The sequence below is a fragment of the Schistocerca serialis genome, chromosome 11 (genome assembly GCF_023864345.2).
Source record: "Schistocerca serialis cubense isolate TAMUIC-IGC-003099 chromosome 11, iqSchSeri2.2, whole genome shotgun sequence".
NCBI classification, from domain to species: Eukaryota; Metazoa; Arthropoda; class Insecta; order Orthoptera; family Acrididae; genus Schistocerca; species Schistocerca serialis.
Window position 1 is genome coordinate 103,775,599 of NC_064648.1, and position 22,244 is coordinate 103,797,842.

Consider the following 22,244-nt stretch of genomic DNA (forward strand, 5'->3'; position numbering starts at 1 on the left):
AGCTCTAACATGGAAAGTAAGCGTTTACGGACACATGTCCACATAACATATTTTCTTTCTTTGTGTGTCAGGAATGTTTCCTGAAAGTTTGGCCGTACCTTTTTGTAACACCCTGTATATGTAACTTGAAAAAACTGTTCATACCCGAGATCACATTAATTTTATTTATTATTGATGACAATTTTGAGAGTTGAAACTGTCGTCATCTGATCTTCAAAAAATATTTGTTTATAAATCGTGCTCTGTTAAGAGTTCATCACTCGTGCCATGTTGTCATTATGGTGGAGACTGTACAGCACATTACACACAGGTTTGGAACGTGGAATGCTAGTCGGAGCTACAAGCGTGGGACATTGCATTTCAGAAGCTGTTAGGGAACTCGATATTCCAGAATCTACAGTGTCGAGAGAGTCCGCAGCTCGCGGTCTAGTGCCTAGTGTTGCTGCGTCTGGATCACAGGGTCCCGGGTTCGATTCCCGGTCGTGTTGGGGATTTTCTCTGCCAGGGGACTGAGTGTTTGTGTTGTTCTCATCATCATCACTTGTGACATTTTCTCAATTGGACTGTGAAAAAATTGGGACTTTGTACGGGCGCTGATGACCACGCAGTTGAGCACCCCACGAACCAAAGAAACAGTGTCGAGAGTGTGCCGAGAATACCACGTTTCGGGCATTATCTCCCACCACAGATAATGCAGTGGCCAGTGGCCTTCACTTAATGACAAACAGCAGCAGCATTTGCACAGGATTGTCAGTGCTAATAGACAAGCAACACTGCATAAAATAAATTGCAGAAATCAATGTGGGACATACATACGACGAATGTATCTATTAGGAGGGTGTAGCAAAATTTGTCATTAATGGGCTGTGGCAACAAATAACTGACGTAAATGCCTTTGCTAACAGCACGACTTTACCTGTACTGCCTCTCCTGGGCTCGTGACCGTATCGGTCGGGCACTTGATGATTGGAAAACTGTGGCCTGTCGGATGAGTCTAGATTTCATTTGGTAAGAGCTAATGTTTGGCTTCCAGTGTAGGGCAGACCCCACAAAGCTATGGGTCCATGTTCTCAACAAGGTATTGTGCAAGCTGATTGTTGTTCCATCATGATGTGGGCCGTGTTTAAATGGAATGTACTGGGTCCCCTGGTCCAACTGAACTGACCATCGAATGGAAATGAATGTTTCGTTACTCGGAGACCATTTGTAGCGACAACGATAGAAATTATACGGATGACAGTGCCCCGTATCACTGGGCCACATTTGTTAGCGATTGATTTGAACAACATCCTGGACAATTTGAGTGACTGATTTGGCCACCCAGGTCGCCCGACATGAATCCCATTGAACATTTATGGGACATAGTTGAGAGGTCAGTTAAGTTGTTTGTTGTTTTGGTCTTCAGTCCTGAGACTGATTTGATGCAGCTATCTGTGCTACTATATCTTATGCAAGCCTCTTCATCCTGACTAACTACTGCACCATACATCCTTCTGAATCTGCTTAGTGTATTCATTTTTTGGTCTCTCTCTACAATTGTAACTCCATGCTTCCTTCCAATACTAAATTAATGTTCTCTTGATGCCTCAGAACGTGTCCTACCAGCTGATCCCCTCTTCTAGTCAAGTTGTGCCACAAATTCCTCTTCTCCCCAGTTCTATTCAGTACTTCCTCATTTGTTACGTGAGCTACCCGTCTAATCTTCAGGATTCTTCTGTAGTACCAATTCCAGAAGTTTCTATTCTCATCTTGTCTACTCTGTTTATCGTCCATGTTTCACTTCCGTACGAGGCTATACGTATGGAAGTGAAACGGGTACAAAATCGTGCACTGGCAACTGCAATTATGGATGGCTATATTGGCAGCGTTGCTCAATATTTCTACAGGGGACTCTTGCGAACCGTGGATGAAGGGTATCAGACGGATGCCATGTTCCTTGACTTCCGGAAAGCATTTGACTCGGTGTCCCACTGCAGACTCTTAACTAAGGTACGAGCATATGGGATTGGTTCCGAAATATGTGAGTGGCTCGAAGACTTCTTAAGTAATAGAACCCAGTAAGTTGTCCTCGATGGTGAGTGTTCATCGAAGGTGAGGGTATCATCTGGAGTGTTCCAGGGAAGTGTGGTAGGTCCGCTATTGTTTTCTATCTACATAAATGATCTTTTGGCTAGGATGGATAGCAATGTGCGGCTGTTTGCTGATGATGCTGTGGTGTCATCATTGAGTGACTGTAGGAGGATACAAGATGACTTGGAGAGGATTTGTGATTGGTGTAAAGAATGGCAGCTAACTCTAAATATAGATAAATGTAAATTAATGCAGATGAGTAAGAAACAGAATCCTGTAATGTTTGAATACTCCATTAGTAGTGTAGCGCTTGACACAGTCACATCGATTAAATATTTGGTCGTAACATTGCAGAGCGATATGAAGTGGGACAAGCATGTAATGGCAGTTGTGGGGAAGGCGGATTGTCGTCTTCAGTTCATTGGTAGAATTTTGGGAAGATGTGGTTCATCTGTAAAGGAGACCACTTATAAAACACTAATACGACCTATTCTCGAGTACTGCTCGAGCGTTTGGGATCCCTATCAGGTCGGATTGAGGGAGGACATAGGAGCAATTCAGAGGTGGGCTGCTGGATTTGTTACTGATAGGTTTTATCATCACGCGATTGTTACGGAAATGCTTCAGGAACTCGGGTGGGAGTCTCTGGAGAAAAGGAGGCATTCTTTTCGTGAATCGCTACTGAGGAAATTTAGAGAACCAGCATTTGAGGCTGACTGCAGTACAATTTTCCTGCTGCCAACTTACATTTTGCGGAAAGACCACAAAGATAAGATGAGAGAGATTAGGGCTCGTACAGAGGCATATAGGCAGTCATTTTTCCCTCGTTCTGATTGGGAGTGGAACAGGGAGAGAAGATGCTAGTTGTGGCACAAGGTACCCTCCGCCATGCACCGTATGGTGGATTGTGGAGTATGTATGTAGATGCAGACTTCTGACAACGTGTTGAGTCCGTGCCACTTCGAGCTGCTGTACTACACTTGGCAAGAGGAGGTCCAACACAATATTTGGAGGTACCCCCTGACTTTTGTCATCACAGTGCACATTCTCCACCACAATGATGACACAGCACAAGTAATAAACACGTAATGGAACACAGTTTATAACCAAAAATGCTTTGAAGATCAGATATCATGTTGACTGTAAAAAATTTGTTTCATTTTATCTTCTAGTGGTGTTCCTGTTGAATGACTTCCACTTTTTTTTCCACAAATAGTGGTAAATGCATGTACATTGTGAGTGTCTGATTTGAGCAGTGACTTACTAAAACTGAAAGTTTTACATAAATTACCTTTTAAATTCCCTGCCCCCTCCAATGAACCATGGCATGGACCTTTTGCGTTGGTGGGGAGGCATGCGTGCCTCAGCGATACAGATAGCCGTACCGTAGGTGCAACCACAACAAAGGGGTATCTGTTGAGAGGCCAGACAAACGTGTGGTTCCTGAAGAGGGGCAGCAGCCTTTTCAGTAGTTGCAAGGGCAACAGTCTGGATGATTGACTGATCTGGCCTTGTAACAATAACCAAAACGGCCTTGCTGTGCTGGTACTGCGAACGGCTGAAAGCAAGGGGAAACTACAGCCGTAATTTTTCCCGAGGGCATGCAGCTTTACTGTATGGTTAAATGATGATGGGGTAAAATATTCCGGAGGTAAAATAGTCCCCCATTCGGATCTCCGGGCAGGGACTACTCAGGAGGACATCGTTATCAGGAGAAAGAAAACTGGCGTTCTATGGATCGGAGTGTGGAATGTCAGATCTCTTAATCGGGCAGGTAAGTTAGAAAATTTAAAAAGGGAAATGGATAGGTTAAAGTTAGATATAGTGGGAATTAGTGAAGTTCGGTGGCAGGGTTGGGGTTGTTTTGGGGAAGGAGACCAGACAGCGAGGTAATCGGTCTCATTGGATTAGGGAAGGGTGGTGAAGGAATTCGGTCTTGCCCTTTCAAAGGAACCATCCCGGCATTTGCCTGGAGCGATTTAGGGAAATCGTGGAAGACCTAAATCAGGATGGCCTGATGCAGGATTGAACTGCCGTCCTCCCAAATGCGAGTCCAGTGCGCTAGCCACTGCGCCATCTCGCTTGGTCCAGTGGCAGGAGGAACGAGACGTCTGGTCAGGTGAATACAGGGTTATAAATACAAAATAAAATAAGGGTAATGCAGGTGTAGGTTTAATAATGAATAAAAAAGTAGGAGAGCGGGTAAGCTATTATGAACACCATAGTGAACGCATTATTGTGGCCAAGATAAATACGAAGCCAACTCCTACCACAGTAGTACAAGTTTATATGCCATCTAGCTCTGCAGATGACGAAGATATTGAAGAAATCTATTATGCGATTAAAGAAATTATTCAGATAGTGAAGGGAGACAAAAATTTAATCGTCATGGGGGATTGGAATTCAATAGTAGGAAAAGGAAGAGGAGGACAAGTAGGTAAATATGGAATGGGGGTAAGGAATGAAAGTGGAAGTTGCCTGGTAGAATTTTGCACAGAGCATAACTTAATCATAGCTAACACTTGGTTCAAGAATCATGACAGAAGGTTGTATACCTGGAAGAGGCCTGGAGACACTGGTAGATTTCAGGTAGATAATATAATGGTAAAACAGAGATTTATAAACCAGGTTTTAAATTGTAAGACATATCCAGGGGCAGATGTGGACTTTGACCACAATTATTTGGTTATGAACCGTAGATTAAAACTTCAGAAACTGCAAAAAAGTGGCGTTTTAAGGAGATGGGATGTGGATAAACTGAAAGAACCAGAGGTCGTAGAGAATTTCAGAGAGAGCATTAGGGAACGGTTTAAAAGAATGGGGGAAAGAAATACAGTACAAGAAGAATGGGTAGCTTTGAGAGATGAAATAGTGAAGGCAGCAGAGGATCAAGTAGTTAAAAAGATGAGATCTAGTAAAAATCCTTGGGTTGCAGAGCAGATATTGAATTTAATTGATGAAAGGGGATCTGCGAACTGCCTTGCAAAGAGAGTGAAGGAGCAGACGGTGGTTCAGGGCATTGTCTAGCCATTGTGGTGGCGAACTGCTGCTCAGTGGTGGAAGAATCACCAATGATCTTTGGCATGAGGATGCAGAAGGCAGTGGAAGCCACTGAATTAAAGGCACGTAAAGTGTATCCACATGACATATGGCCTGAAATTGGGAAAAGTGTCATGATCATCTCTCCATTGGTAAAAGATTATATGTTAGTCTCCTATTCAGATCTCTGGGAGGGAACAGCTAAGAGGGATTTTAATATGGAAAAAAGACAGAATAACCAGTGAAAAGTAACATACCACCAGTATGAGCATGGTATGTCAGAAGTTTGAATGTGATAAGAAAGCTAGAATATTTGAAAGGAGAAATTGAAAGACTCAGTCTAGATATTATAGAGGTCAGTGAAGTGAAATGGAGAGAAGATAAGGATTTCTATCCAGACAAATATAGGGTAATATCAACAGCAGCAGAAAACTGTATAATGGGAGTGGGATTAGTTATGATTATGAAATTAGGGAAGAGAATGAGCTGTGAACACTGATAAGGTTGTTCTCATCAGATTCGACAGCAAACCATCGCCAATAATGATAGTTCAGGTATACATGCTGATGTCAAAAGGAGAAATGCAGAAAGGATATGAGGATATTGAAAGGGTAATTCCATATGCATTATACACTACTGGCCATTAAAATTGCTACACCACTAAGATGACGTGCTACAGACGCGAAATTTAACCGACAGGAAGAAGATGCTGTGATATGCAAATGATTAGCTTTTCAGAGCAGTCACACAAGGTTGTCGCCGGTGGCGACACCTACAACGTGCTGACATGAGGAAAGTTTCCAATCGATTTCTCATACAAAACCAGCAGTTGACTGGCGTTGCCTGGTGAAACATTGTGATGCCTCGTGTAAGGAAGAGAAATGCGTACCATCACGTTTCCGACTTTGATAAAGGTTGGATTGTAGCCTATCACAATTCCGGTTTATCGTATTGCGACATTGCTGCTCGCGTCAGTTGAGATCCAATGAATGTTAGCAGAATATGGAATCGGTGGGTTCAGGAGGGTAATACGGAACGCCATGCTGGATCCCAACGGCCTCGTATAACTAGTAGTCGAGATGACAGGCATTTTATCCGCATGGCTGTAATGGATTGTGCAGCCACGTCTCGATCCCTGAGTCAACAGATGGGGATGTTTGCAAGACAACAACCATCTGCACGAACAGTTCGACGACGTTTGCAGCAGCACGGACTATCAGATCGGAGACCGTGGCTGTGATTACCCTTGACGCTGCATCACAGACTGGAGCGCCTGTGATGGTGTACTCGACAACAAACCTGGGTGCACAAATTGCAAAACGTCATTTTTTCGGATGAATCCAGGTTCTGTTTACAGCATCATAATGGTCGCATCCATGTATGGCGGCATCGCGGTGAACGCACATTGGAAGCGTGTATTCGTCATCGCCTTGCTGGCATATCTCCCGGCATGATGGTATGGGGTGCCATTGGTTACACGTCTCGGTCACCTCTTGTTTGCATTGACGGCACTTTGAATAGTGGCATTACATTTCAGATGTGTTACGACCTGTGGATCCACCCTTCATTCAATCCCTGAGAAACCCTACATTTCAGCAGGATAATGCACGACTGCATGTTGCAGGTCTTGTATGGGCCTTTCTGGATACAGAAAATGTTCGACTGCTGCCTTGGCCAGCACATTCTCCAGATCTCTCACCAATTGAAAACGTCTGATCAATGGTAGCCAAGCAACTGGCTCACCACAATACACCAGTCACTGCTCTTGATGAACTGTGGTATCGTGTTGAAGCTGCATGGGCAGCTGTACCTGTACACACTATCCAAGCTCTGTTTGACTCAATGCCCAGACGTATGAAGGCCGTTATTACGGCCAGAGTTGGTTGTTCGGGGTACTGATTTCTCAGGATCTATGCACCCAAATTGCATGAACATGTAATCACATGTCTGTTCTACTATATTTGTCCAATGAAAACGCGTTTATCATCTTCATTTCTTCTTCGTGTAGCAATTTTAATGGCCAGTAGTGTATATTCTAATAATCATTGGAGTTTGGTATGTGGTTGTAGGGAAAGGAATAGAAGAAAGGATTATGGAAGAATATGGGCTTGGTAGTAAAATGGGGAGCAGAAAGTCTAACTCAGTTCTGCAATAAATTTCAGTTGGTGGGAGTGAATACTCTGTTTGAGAATCTCAGGAGGATGGTGTATACTTTGAAAAGACCCAGAGGCACAGAAAGATTACGACTGGATTACATCATAGTCCGACAGAAAATCTCAAATCTGATTACTGGATAATAAGGCAAACCCAGGAGCACATGTAGACTCTCATCACAATATAATATTGATGAGTAATGAACATAAATGTAAGAGAATCGTCTGAAAGGGTCAGTGTGGAAGGAAATGGGATACTGAAGTACTGAGGAAAAATAACATTGTGAAAAGGATAGTTGCTACGTACAATATAACGGAGATGCTGAGTTGCAGATAGGCACAACAAAAAGACTGCCACGATCCTTGAACCTTGCCTCATCATCACTTGCCAAATTCCTCAACTTGCTAACTAACCCTACAACCGCAGAAAGAACTGCGATCCACCACCTAAAAACTGATCACAACCTTATAACCCCACCTGCTGACAAAAGTTCCACCACTGTTGTTTTGAACTGCAAGGATTATCTGCCAGAAGGACTCTGCCAGCTCTCAAATTCATCCACCTACAAACCGTGCCCTAGTGACCCCATTGGAAAAATCCAGCAGGATCTCCAGTGTCTCCTCAAATCCATAGGCTCTTGCCAGAACATCTCCCTGTAGTCCATCTCTCTTCTCACCCCTGCCACTCCCCGCGCTACCTTCAACGTGCTTCCTAAAGTCCTCCACACTTCTTGTTCCTTTATCACAGGATGCCCTGCTCGTAGCTGTTGATGCCACCTCCATTTACACGAATGTCACTAATATCACTAATGCCCATAGCCTTGCCGCCATTGAACACTACCTTTCCTGTTGCCAGACAAATTTCAAACCGACAGTATCCTTCTTAGTCGCCATGGCCAACTATGTCTTAACCCGCAGTTACTTCCCCTTTAAAGGCATTACCTACAAACAAATCTGGGGTGCAACCTATTCATAAGCCATCTAGAGGAATCCTTCCTAAACACTCACGATTTCAAACCCGTCCCCTGGTTCTGATTGGTTGATGAAATCCTCATGATCTGGATCTAGGTTGAGGACAACCTATCCACGTTTCTCTAGAACCTTGACACCTTTTCCCCCATTCGCTTCACCTGGTCCTACCCAACCAAACGAGCCACCTTCCTCGATGTTGACCTCCACCTCAAAGATGGCTATATCAGTACCTCCATCCATATCAAACCTACCAACCACCACCAATACCACCACTTTGACAGCTGCCACCCATTCATACCAAGAAGTCCCGCCCATACAGCCTAATCACCCGTGGCCATCCCAAAAGTTCCACCGTCTGGCCACAGTGAAGCATTCTCCTCGTGACTCGGTACGACTGAGAGATGGAGTAACCAAATCACATTCTCCACCAGGGTTTCGGCTACCTCTTGCCGTGTCCTGAAGTGAGGAACATCCTAACCACTATCCTTTCCACCGCTAACCGAACCTACACAATATCCTCATCCATCCCTACACAATGCCTGTTCCCAAGCCATTGCCTCATGGCTCATATTCCTGTAATAGACCTGGATGCAAAACCCTTCCTATACATCCTCCTGTATGGTAACAAGCATCACCTATTCCATCAAATTCAGGGCTACCTGTGAGACCTGTCATGGGATCTGCAAGTGAAGCTGCAACCTCTGTGCTGCATTCTGCACGAGCACGACAACCGACAAGCTGTCTGTCCTCACGAATGGCCACCGACAAACTGAGGCCAAGTAACAGCTGGACTGCCCTGTTGCTGAGTGCACCGTCCAACAAGACGTCCTTCATTTCAATGACTGCTTCACAGCCTGTGCCATGTGGAACCTTCCCACCACCACCAGCTTTTCTGAATTGTGCAGGTGGTAACTCTCACTGCGATATAGCCTATGTTCCCATAATCCTCCTGCCACAGCATGTTGAGTAGCAACTATTCTTTTCATAATATTGTTACATTCCATCCTGGATTTTCCAATGTTTGAGGAAAAATAAGATTCATTTGAAGTCCACTAAAGATGTAAAGGTATACCACACTAGGGAGCTCAGTAGAAGATAAGTATACGTCCCTAAAAAGGACAGTCATAGATGTTGGGCAGTCAACTGTGAAGAAAGTTTAAGTATTTAAAAAAAATACTTCAGTTGATTGACGAAAGAAGGGAGTACAAAAATGTTCTGGGAAGGACAGGAATACACAAATATAAATCATTTAAGAATAAAATGAATGGAAAGTGCAGGGAAGCCAAGTTGAAATAGCTGCAAGAAAATTAACAGCCTTCAGTGAAATTAAAAACAATGGTTGTGACATTGAGAGTGCAATGGAAATTCCACTTTTAAAGGCAGAAGAAAGGGTGGATAGGTAGAAAGAGTGCATAGAAGGCCTCTGTGGGGAAGGGCTAGGCTACTGATATGACAGGAGAAGAAATTGGTATCAGTGAGGAAGACATAAAGCATCCTGTATTAGTCAGAATTTAAGACACCTAGACGACTTGATACCAAATAAGGTAGAAGGGATAGAACAGCTGTTGAGGTTGGAGTGTAAAATCTGAGACTGGTGACATACTGTCAGACTTTCGGAAAAAGTATCATCCACACTATTCCAAAGATAGCGAGGGCAGATATGCGTAGAAATTATCTCGGCCGGCTTACCAGCTCACGAATCCAAACTGCTGACAAGAATAAGATACAGAGAAATGGGAAAGAAATTGAGTATATGTTATATGATGACCAGTTTGCCTTTAGGAAAGGAAAAGGCACCAGAGAGAAAGTTCTGACATTGCACTTTACAATGGAAGCAAGACTCGAGAGAAATCCAGACACGCTCATAGGATTTGTCAACCGAGAAAAAGTGTTTGACAGTGTAAAATAGTACAAGGTGTTTGAAATTCTGATAATAATAAGAGTAAGTTACAAGGAAAGATGGGTAATATACACTATGCACAAGAACCAAGAGGGAGCAATAAAACTGGAAGACCAAGAATGAACTACTCGGATTAAAACGGGTATAACACAGGAATGCGGTCTTTCACTGCTACTGTTCAGGCTGTACATTGAAGAAGCAGTGACAGGTTTAAGAGTGGGATTAAAATTCAAGGTGATAGGACATCAGTGATAACATTTGCTGATTACATTGCTATCCTCAGTGCAAGTGAAGAAGAATCACATGATCTGTTGAATGGAATGAATAGTGTAATGAATATGGAATATATATTGAGTAAACTGGAAAAGGGCAACAGTAAAGAAGTAGCAGAAATGAGAATAGTGAGGAACTATAAAAAATTGGTGGTCACGAAGGTAAAAATTTTGCTACCTTGGAAGCAAAATAACCCATGTCACATGAAGCAAGGAGGATACAAAAAGCAGATTAGCACAGAGGAAGAAGGCATTCCTGGCCAACAGAAAACTACTGTGTAGTGTAAGATGAGCTTCTTCAGAGTAGCATTTTCTGCTGTTGTACTTCTGGCTTAGTGGAAGATGTTCTTGAGAGTGTAAAAACGTTGTTTACGTAGCTAGCTTCTAGAGAATTTCCACTGTGCGCACTTCGATTTTGGTTTGTGCTGAGACCGTGAGTGAGTGAAGTGCTAGCACAGGACATTGGAATGTGTGCTGCTGTCAAAAGTCTCTACCTGCTGTGGTAGCGGCGTTCGTACTTCAGTGTTGTGTCTTGGCAGTATTTTGGAAGGCATAGAGGAAGCAACCCTGCCAATAATGTAAACACTGGCAGAAACAGTTGATAGAAGATGGGGAGAAATGTCATTCTCATTTGTGCTGCCCCCCAGGGGATCCACAACTCTTTTGTGGATACGTGTGTAGCGAGCACGGGACCCCGAGCTAATGTGGCCTTCCTTCCTTTCCGGGCTGCATACCTTCCCTTTCCGTATCCTTCCCCATCCCCCATCTTGGCCCCCCCCCCCCCCCTCACCTCTGGCTCTTTCCTTCCCTTTCTCCCCCTCTGGGAGTATGGTTTGTGCCTACGTCCGGAGACGGACGCTTGTAAATGTACCGCACTCTTCGCCTTCCTTGCTTGTATGTCTTCATCTTTCTTCGTCCTTCTCTTTTCCTTACCTCTTCTCTTTACCTCTTCTCTTTCCCCTTTTCTCCGCTGCGGCGTTTGAGACCTCTCTTCTTTCCTTTCCCTGTCTCTTTCTTCCTCCCTGTGCGTGTCTGAAGGCCGACCCACGCACTTCCATGCGTAGCCGGTGACGGGGTAACGCGTAATTCCCCGCCCCGGGTAGACAGGTAGGACACGTACGTACCCCCTGGTAACGGCCAGGCCCAGGGAGGGGTGATTACCCGAGCTGATACCTTCCGAAAGTGCCGATTGGTCCCTCCGTCCGTTTGTCGGGAGGTGTGACCTGAGGTGTGAACAGTCACCTAAGGCGGGTGTGCCCTCGGTGAGGGCCCCCACAAGGGAGGAGCGCGCCATCGGAGACGCCGGTAATCATGGGGGATTCTTCCGCAATGGTTTCCTCACCTTCCACTATGTCTGCTCACAAATGTAAGTTCACTGAGTCTCAGCCACAGACGGTTCTTCCATCGTTGCCACAGTTCCTTGTTGTTTCTCGGTCTGACGAAGGTCACGACTTTTCCACGGTCAACCCTTTCATTATTCAGAAAGGTGTCGACGCAACTGCGGGTCCTGTAAAGTCTTGTTCCAGATTACGGAATGGCACCCTGTTGTTAGAAACACACAGTGCCCTCCAGGCTCAAAAATTGCTGCGTACTTCTCTGCTCCACACCTTCCCTGTCCAGGTGGAACCGCACCGTACCTTAAATTCCTCGCGTGGAGTCGTTTATACACGCTCCCTCGATGGATTGTCTGACGAAGAAATTCAGCACTACCTGTCTGACCAGGGCGTCACGGCTGTTCATCGGGTTATGAAAAGGGTTGACTCGAACATCATTCCAACCCGCACTGTCTTCTTGACATTTGACAAAGTTCAACTCCCATCAAAAATCAAAGCAGGCTATGAGATAATTTCCGTTCGCCCTTATGTCCCAAACCCTACGCGTTGCTATCGGTGTCAGCGGTTCAATCACACCAGCCAGTCCTGTTCCAATCCGGCCAAATGTGTTACGTGTGGCAGGGATGCCCATGAGGGTGCTTGTCCACCTCCATCCCCTCGCTGCATCAACTGTATGGGTGACCACGCTGCTTCCTCTCGCAATTGCCCTGTTTTTAAGGACGAAAAGCTGATCCAGGAAATAAGAGTGAAGGAAAAGGTGTCGACCTTTGCTGCTCGAAAGTTACTCGCCAGTCGACAGCCCACCGTGCCTCAGAAAGGAACATACAGCACTGTCCTTGCTTCTCCTCGGCCAACAAAGGAGGCGGCCACGCAGACTTGCGACCTTACATTTGGTACCACGGTCGTCAGATCGGCCAGCGCAAAGATCGCCCGTTCAACCTCACCTCTTTCGCCTGCCCACTCTATGGCTCACCCTTCGTCGGGTTCTGCTAAATCTCGAACCCACAAGTCAGACGCCAAGTCTTCGAAAAAAGAGCATTCTCGTGAAGAGTTTTTACGTACTGCAACTTCACAACCATCGGTTCCTCCTTCATCTAAACATACCTCCAAGAAGGCTACGAAGAAACACAGTTCCTCTCCTTCTCCGCCAAGGCGTGTCCCATCTACAGCACCACCTGGCGGAAATCGCCCTCGGCCATCTTCTGTGTCGCCGAGGCGCACTGCTGGTGGCCGGTCAACTGGCCGATCGTTGGTGGCAGGAGCTGCTCCTGACCAACCTATGGATCAGGATCTTCTGCCTTCGACTGAATGCCATTCCATGCTGTCGGTCGCAAGCTCTGAGCAGTCGTTGAGTTGACAGCACCCTTGGTCACGTTCCTCCATTTTCTGTTCACCCTATGTCCATTATCCACTGGAATATCCGCGGCATTTGCGCCAATCGGGATGAATTGTCGATCCTCTTACGATCCTACTCGCCGGTCATCTTCTGTCTTTAGGAAACAAAGCTGCGTCCCCATGACCGCTTTGTTCTCCCTCATTTTCAGTCCGTCCGATATGACCTCCCCTCTGTTGAAGGCACTCCAGCCCATGGAGGACTCATGATTCTGCTCCATGATACTCTCCATTATCACCCAATCCCCTTAAACACTTCCTTCCAAGCTGTCGCCGTCTGTCTTTCCCTTTCTGGATACACGTTCTCTCTTTGTGCGGTATACATTCCATCGTCTACACCAATGGCACGAGCTGATCTCCTTCATCTTCTTGATCAGCTTCCACCCCCCTATTTGCTGGTTGGGGACTTCAATGCCCACCACCCGCTTTGGGGATCTCCACATCCTTGTCCACGTGGCTCACTATTGCTAGACGTCTTCCACCAAGCGGATCTAGTCTGCCTCAACACTGGGGTCCCCACATTTTTGTCTGCCTCCACGGCAAATTTATCTCATTTGGACCTTGCGGTCGGTACTGTTCCGCTAGCTCGGCGCTTGGAATGGTTCGCCCTTGATGATACACACTCGAGTGACCACTTTCCATGTGTTCTTCGACTGCAGCCTCAACTGCCATATATGCGCTCGCGACGCTGGAAGTTTGCCCAAGCCGATTGGACACTTTTTTCGTCTCTGGCGACATTCGATGACCGTCGCTTTCCCAGCGTCGACGATGAGGTCACACATTTTACCGACGTTATTCTCACAGCTGCGGAACGTTCAATACCACGCACCTCCGAATTGCCCCGGCGCCCCCAAGTCCTTGGTGGAACGAGGCATGCCGTGACGCAATACGTGAGCGGCGACGTGCTCTTCGCATTTTCCGTCACCATCCAACTTTGTCCAACTGTATCCAATATAAGCAGCTCCGTGCGCGATGCCGTCGCGTCATCCGCGATAGCAAGAAGGCAAGCTGGAAATTCTTTACTAGCTCATTTAACAACTTCACTCCCTCCTCGGAAGTTTAGAGTCGGCTTCGACGGTTCTCAGGCGCGCCTAGTTTCTCCCCGGTCTCTGGACTCACTGTCGCGCATGATACCTTAGTGGACCCCGTCGCAATTTCTAACTCATTGGGTCAGCACTTTGCTGAGATTTCGAGCTCTTCAAATTACCCGCCAGCGTTTCTCCCGAAGAAACGTGCAGCGGAAGTGCGACATCTTGCTTTCTCCTCTCAAAATCGCGAAAGCTACAATACTGTTTTCTCCATGCGCGAACTCCAACATGCACTCTATTCTTCTCGCTCCTCCGCCCCAGGACCGGATGGTATCCATGTCCAAATGTTGCTGCATTTATCAACCCATAGCCTGCGTTACCTCCTTCGCCTTTATAATCGAATTTGGACCGACAGTACCTTTCCCAGGCGATGGCGGGAAGCTATTGTCGTTCCCGTTCCGAAACCTGGAAAGGACAAACATCTCCCCTCTAGCTATCGCCCCATTTCTCTCACGAGTAGTGTCTGTAAGGTTTTGGAGCGTATGGTGAATTACCGTTTAGCTTGGTGGCTGGAGTCCCGCAGTCTTTTAACACCAGCCCAATGCGGATTCCGAAAGCATCGTTCTGCTGTTGACCATCTTGTTGCTCTCTCCACTTATATCATGAACAATTTTCTCCGGAAACGCCAAACGGTAGCAATATTTTTTGATCTGGAGAGAGCATACGATACCTGTTGGAGGACAGGCATCCTCCGCACACTGTTCTCTTGAGGCTTTAGAGGCCGGCTGCCCCTTTTTCTTCGCGAATTTATGGCAGAGCGCACATTTAGGGTGCGGGTGAACACTACTCTCTCCCGTACTTTCTCCCAAGAAAACGGGGTACCCCAGGGCTCCGTGCTGAGTGTTGTACTGTTTGCCATCGCCATTAATCCAATTATGGATTGTCTCCTTCCTGATGTCTCGGGCTCCCTCTTTGTGGACGATTTTGCGATCTATTACAGCTCTCAACGGACCAGCCTTCTTGAAAGACGTCTTCAAGGATGTCTCGATCGCCTCCACTCGTGGAGCATCGAAACCGGCTTCCGTTTCTCACCCAGTAAGACCGTTTGTGTTAATTTTTGGTGACGTAAGGAGTTTCTTCCGCCCTCCTTACATCTAGGTCCTGTCAACCTTCCGTTTTCCGATGTCGCTAAATTCTCGGGTCTTATGTTTGACAGAAAACTGTGCTGGTCCTCCCACGTTTCCTATCTTTCGGCTCGCTGTCTGCGTTCCCTTAACACCCTCCGTGTCCTGAATGGTACGTCTTGGGGAGCGGACCGAGTGGTCCTTCTCCGCCTCTATCGCGCCTTAGTGCGCTCGAAATTGGATTATGGAAGCATAGTCTACTCCTCTGCTCGGCCGTCTATTCTTCGGCGTCTCGACTCTGTCCACCACCGTGGATTACGTTTAGTGTCTGGAGCTTTTTACACCAGCCCTGTGGAAAGCCTTTATGCTGAGACTGCTGAACCTCCGCTGTCCAATCGGCGGGCAGTCCTTCTGAGTCGTTATGCTAGCCATCTGTCTTCCATGCCTGCTAATCCAGCCCATAACCTTTTTTTCGACGCCTCCTTTGATGTCGGGTATGCAGGCCGCTACTCCTCCCTACTACCCCCGGGAGTCCGCTTCCGTCAACTGCTCCATTCTCTTTCCTTCCGCTTTCCTAAAACCTTCTTGACAACTTGGGGTACAGCACCGCCTTGGCTCCGTCCCCGGATCGACTTGCTCAGAGACCTATGTCAATTTCCCAAGGATGGTACCCCTACACTTGTTTACCGTCGGGCATTTGCTGCTCTATGTGCACAAATGACGGAAGCCACATTTATTTACACCGATGGCTCGAAAACATCGTTAGGTGTAGTGCCTATATTGTTGGCGACACCCCAAATCACTTTCGGCTTCCCGACCAGTGTTCGGTTTATACTGCGGAGCTTTACGCTGTTCTCCAGGCTGTCCACTACATCCGCCGCCATCAGCGGATACAGTATGTAATCTGCTCAGATTCTCTCAGCTCTCTCCTCAGTCTCCAAGCTCTTTACCCTGTGCACCCTCTGGTCCACCGGATTCAGGACTGTCTGCGCTTGCTCCACCTGGGGTGCGTCTCAGTGGCGTTCCTCTGGCTCCCGGGACACGCTGGTATCTGTGGAAATGAGGCGGCCGATATAGCGGCCAAGGCTGCAGTCTCTCTTCCTCGGCCAGCTCTTCAGTCTCTTCCGTTTACCGATCTACGGAGCGGTTTATGTCGCCAAGTTACTCATTTATGGCATGCGCATTGGTCAACACTTCCCCACAATAAATTGCGGGAAGTGAAAGCCCTTCCTTGCGCTTGGACCTCTTCCTCCCGAACGCGTCGTCGGGAGGAGGTAATTTTAGCTCGACTCCGGATAGGGTACTGTCTTTTTAGTCATCGACATCTTTTAAGCGGTGATCCTCCCCCACTCTGTCCCCACTGCTCTCAGCTGTGGACGGTCAGACACCTTTTAATTGAATGCCCCTATTTTAATCCGTTACGCTCCCGTCTACAGCTATCGCCTGATCTATCGTTGATTTTAGCAGATGACACGCGCTCAGCTGACCGCGTTCTACAGTTTATTAGTGACAGTGAAATGACGTCAGTCATTTGAAGCTTTTTTTTGGGGGACAACCAACCCCTTTCTATAGTGGACTTTTAAGCATTCCTTCTGCCTTTAGTTTCTCAAATTTTCTGACTTTGTTTCCATTGCTGCTGATTTTAAATTTCGTTTTTTTCCTGTTTTCTACGTCACGGGCTGGGCGCTAATGACCATAGAAGTTTTGCGCCCTAAAACCACAAACAAAAAAAAAAAAAAAAAAAAAAAAAAAAAAAAAAAATCTCATTTGTGCTGGTCTGAGATTCACTTTAAACATGTTGTTCTGGGTAATAAGAGATTTGTTACGTAATGTTGTAACTGTCAAATATCAGAACAGTCAGATACAGAACAGTTCTTTAAAAAAAAGACAGTTACATCATTTTGTTGTGAATTGGCGTAAATGTGAGTGCTCTTACAGCCATCTGTAATATAACGTGGCAAAAAATGATTTTGTATGGTCAGGTTTGCGATGTGTATCGTTGCTTAACACAAGAAAACGGAATACCACGTCATATTACGGATATCCTCCACCAAATAAATGATACATATCATGTGTAATCCAGGGTGCTGCTTCTTAATGCTGCCGTAGGTTCATCTTGATGTTACTGCATCACCACTAAGGAATCGTGCAATGGAAGAAATAAGCTCCAGGAATTCGTGTTCACAACAAGTTTCATTTCGCACGCTAGATGTTCGGGGGCAAACTACATGTAAAATTGACTTAACACTGTCTTGTGACTGCTGTCAAACTGAACCCCAACAGAGATATGGCAGCTTACAAATCACCTTTATTTATGTGAATTTAAACAAGTACTGACATTGTTACAGATTAAATTTTTAGGTTTAACAATTAAAACTTTTACATACGTCTTCCAAAATTACATAGAAATTTACGTGAAATAACATTGAATAATTTCATTCAAAGACAGGAAAGAATCTGTTTCTATTAGGACTGTAAATTTCACGTTTTATCATTACAGCAATATATTTGGTTAATTTGCATATATTATTTTACTTACTTAAAAGATAATAATCCCATCATTTTCAGATGAACAGAGGGATTAGTTTTGTTTAATGAAAGGCTGAGATTCAATTAATTAAATTTTGTACGAGTAAAAACTTTACGTTTCTGTATAGTTGTAATTACAATTCCATTAGGCTTAATCCTGACTGAAAAATTATCATGTCATATTACGATTATGGATACAATTTCTTTTTTAGTTTGAAAACATAAAAATAGCTGTCTTTTGATGACTACAAATATTGAAACGTTAATCGTTAATTACTCCATAATTACAATAGCAGTTATATTCGTATCATGTGCCTGAAGTTCGTATAATGTACAAATTGTGATAGTACATCAGCTTTTAACCCAACATGTTTCCTTCATTCTGCATATTGGTGAGGCCCAAGATAAACAATGTCAAAACAATAGTTTAAATTAATGCAGATTATTAATTTGCTGCAAAAGAAAATCTTCAGTGTATTTGAATCCAGATAACCAGAAAAGACAAAATCAAAGTAGCATACTGATATTACACATATGCCCTCTTCAGGAGAGTGGGGATCAGACTGGTAAAAGGATATAGGATCACAAAGGGGGTGTGGTATTACACTTCGACACTGCCGTTAGAGACAAAGCCCTACGGCACAGAGAATGTACATTTGGAGCACAGCGGTATATAGTAATGGATTGTGGGCAGTGGGAAAACTGCAGCAGAGGATAATTGAAGCATTTGAGATGCGGTGCTATACAAGAATGTTGAAAATCAGGTGGAATACAAGGGTGGTTTGAAAAGTTCTCAGAACGGAATAGAAAAAAAGCACTTACAGCACTGAAACTATTTTATTTTTCAATGTAGTCTTCTTGTAGATTAATCTTGTAGATTAATGCACTTGGTCCAGTGATGTTCCAGTGCTTTGATCCCATCTCGAAAATGAGTTTGCTCCAGGCCTGCAAAATAGTTGTCAACTCCGGCTATCAATATTTTGTTTGAAGTGAATATTCATCCACCAAGAAAAAATTTCAGTTTTGGGAAGAGGTGGAAGTCTGACGGAACCATATCAGGTAAACAAGACGGGTGGTGGCAACAATTCATATCTCAGTTTGCATAATATTGCCACGGTGACGGCACACGTGTGCTGGCACACGTCAAGAGTCATGGCATCCATCTTGCAGATAATGTTTTCATTTCTAATTCTTCAGTTAAAATGAGATACACGCTTTCAGGTGACATCTGGCAGGTGTGAGCAATTTCACGCACTTTCAATCGGCGATCCTCCGTGACCATTTCGTGCACTTCTGCAATGATTTCTGGAGTAGTGACACATCTCGGCCGACCTCTGCACAGATCGTCATCTGAGCTCTCCCGATCGAATTTAAATTCGTGTGTCAACTTGGCAACAGTTGAATATGAAGGAACAGAATCCCCCAGTGTATTCTGGAAATTGGCACGAATATCCTTTGCTTTCATACATTTCTTTACGAAGTACTTAATCACTGCTCGAATCTCGAATTTTTTTTTTTCTTTCCCCCATCTTCGCAAATCACCGTGCGGGAACAATAACAGGGCCATGTCACCGCCACAGTTATCTTCTAAGAGCACATGTATACGGGCAACATCCGGATGAACATCATGTGAACAACTCATTGCAGTAGTGCTGGCCTCTCGTGGTGATTCCAAGAACTTTTCAAACCAGCCTCGTAGTAAGATAAGAAATAAGGTCAAGGCTTATGACACCAGGGAATCACCTATTTGGTTCTTAGGGAGGTGTAGGGGGTAGAAACTGTAGGGAAAAACAAAGATTGGAGTACATCCAGCAAATAACTGAGGACACAGGGTGCAAGTGCTAGTCTGAGATGAACAGATTGCTACAGGAGAAGGATTCGTGGCAGGTGGCATCAAACCAATCGGAAGACAAATGAATCGAAATGTGCAGTTACAAATTGTGAAAGCAGGAATGGTTACATTTCATTGGTAGGTCACGTAATGTCGGAGACAGTGCACGCTGTTGACAGAAATTCTGGCCCGAGTGTCTCGATACTCACACAGTGATCTGATCAGTGGTCCGTGTTGCATCCCTTGTATGTTGACATTCAGCCAGAGTCTGTGATGTCAGGTGGCACTTTTTATTAATGTGAAACCTCAATTCACACACAAAACTACTGATACACTACGTGATCAAAAGTATCTGGACACCCCGAAAACATAAGTTCTTCGTATTGGGTGCATTGTGCTGCCACCTACTGCCAGGTACTCCAAATCAGCGACCTCAGTAGTCATTAGACATCGTGAGACAGCAGAATGGGGCGCTACGCAGAACTCACGGGCTTCGAACGTGGTCAGGTGATTGGGCGTCACTTGCGTCGTACATCTGTACGCAATATTCCCACACTCCTAAACGTCCCTAGGTCCACTGTTTCCGATGTGATAGTGAAGTGGAACTGTGAAGGGACACGTACAGCACAAAAGCGTACAGGCCGACCTCGTCTGCTGACTGACAGAGTCCGCCCACGTTTGAAGAGGGTTGTAATGTGTAATAGGCAGACATCTATCCAGAACATCACACAGGAATTCCAAACTTTATCAGGATCCACTGCAAGTACTATGACAGTTAGGCGGGAGGTGAGGAAACTCTGATTTCACAGTCAAGCGGCTGCTCATAAACCACACATCATGCCAGTAAATGCCAGATGATGCCTCGCTTGCTGTAAGGAGTGTAAACACTGGGAAAACATTGTGTGGAGTGACGAATCACAGTACACAATGTGATGATGTAATGGCAGGGTGTAGGTATGGTGAATTCCCGGTGAACGTCATCTACCAGCGTGTGTGATGCTGGAGGCGGGGCGTTATGGTGTGGTCGTGTTTTTCATCAAGGAAGGTTGCACCACTTGTTGTTTTGCATGGCACTATTACAGCATAGGCCTACATTGATGTTTTAAGCACCTTCTTGCTTCCCACTGTTGAACAATTCGGAGATGGCGATCACATCTTTCAACACGATTGAGCACCTGTTCATAATGCACGGCCTGTGGCTGAGTGGTTATACAACAATAACGTCCCTGTAATGGACTGGCCTGCACAGAGTCCTGACCTGAATCCTATAGAACACCTTTGGGACGTCTCGGAACGCCGACTTCGTTCCAGACCTCACCCACTGATGTAGATACCTCTCCTCCATGCAGCACTCTGTGAAGAATGGGCTTCCATTCCCCAAGAAACCTTCCAGCACCTGGCTGAACGTATGCCTGTGAGACTGGAAGCTGTCATTAAGGCTAAGGGTGGACCAACACCATATCGAATTCCAGCATAACCGATGGAGGGTGCCACGAACTTGTACGTCATTTTCATCTAGGTGTCTGGATACTTTTGATTACATAGTGTATATAGATTTCTGAGAACTGGTACAGAATAATAAAGATGATATGAGTAGAATTTAGATTTGTGGATCATACATGTCGTTCTCCCAGGATTTCTGTTTATGTTAAATTAGGGAAGTTCTCATTCTGTAAGAGGAAAAAATTGTTATAATACTCATACATCAAAATATTTTCAGATGGCCTAGCCTAATCATGTATTTCAATATTGTTGTCACCCAACCACCTCTACACAAATGAAATGAAACTGCTCTCTATGGAATTATTAGTGTGCAACTAGTTGTTGTTGTTGTTGTTGTTGTTGTCTCTTGCTTTAAAACTAGTTTGATCCAGCTTTCCATGCTAGTCCATCATGTGCAAGCCTTTTCATGTCTGCATAACTACATGCATTCGAACCTGCTTGCTATAGTCAAACCTGGGTTTCCCTCTACAATATTTACCTCTCCAATCTTTTTTTCCATTATCAAATTGACTATTATTTGAAGCCTCGGGAAGTGTCCTATCAAATGATTCCTTCTTTTACTCAAGTTGTACCATAAAGACCTTTTCTTCCCAGTTCAATCAGTACCTTCTAATTACCCATCCAAAAAAATAGACAGAAGCATTTGCTCACTTTTAAACGTGTTAACCTGTAAATGGTGTAATCATATAAAGCTTATATGCATCTATAGTTACAATGTTACGGTATTCTAATTAAGTTATAATTATGTTAAATGGAGGCATTCATTTAAGTTATTAATTTAGTAATGGACGGGATTATACAAAACTGACCTATTCTAATACAGTATGCCGCAAGAGTCAACCTAACAACTTCATAAAACATTACAATTTATATTTTTGTTTATTGTAGTTGGTTATTGCATTCTTCAGTTTATTCAGAGACACTGAGTAGACATAGACCAGCATTCTCCTGTAGTGCACCACATTGAAAGAGCTTCTTTTCTTATCCCTTTCTATTAGCTATGTTTCACTTCATTGTGACACTACACTCCAGACAAATATTCCTTATACTTAAATTTGTACTCATTGCTAAAACGTTTCTCTTTTTCAGGGAAGTTT

General features: G+C 44.8%; 1 protein-coding gene across 1 annotated transcript in view; it reads left to right on the forward strand.

Annotated features, from left to right (window-relative positions):
• Window positions 1–22,244, forward strand: part of LOC126426677 (E3 ubiquitin-protein ligase MIB2) — a 224,885-nt gene that overhangs the window by 28,750 nt on the left and 173,891 nt on the right. The window lies entirely within an intron of this gene.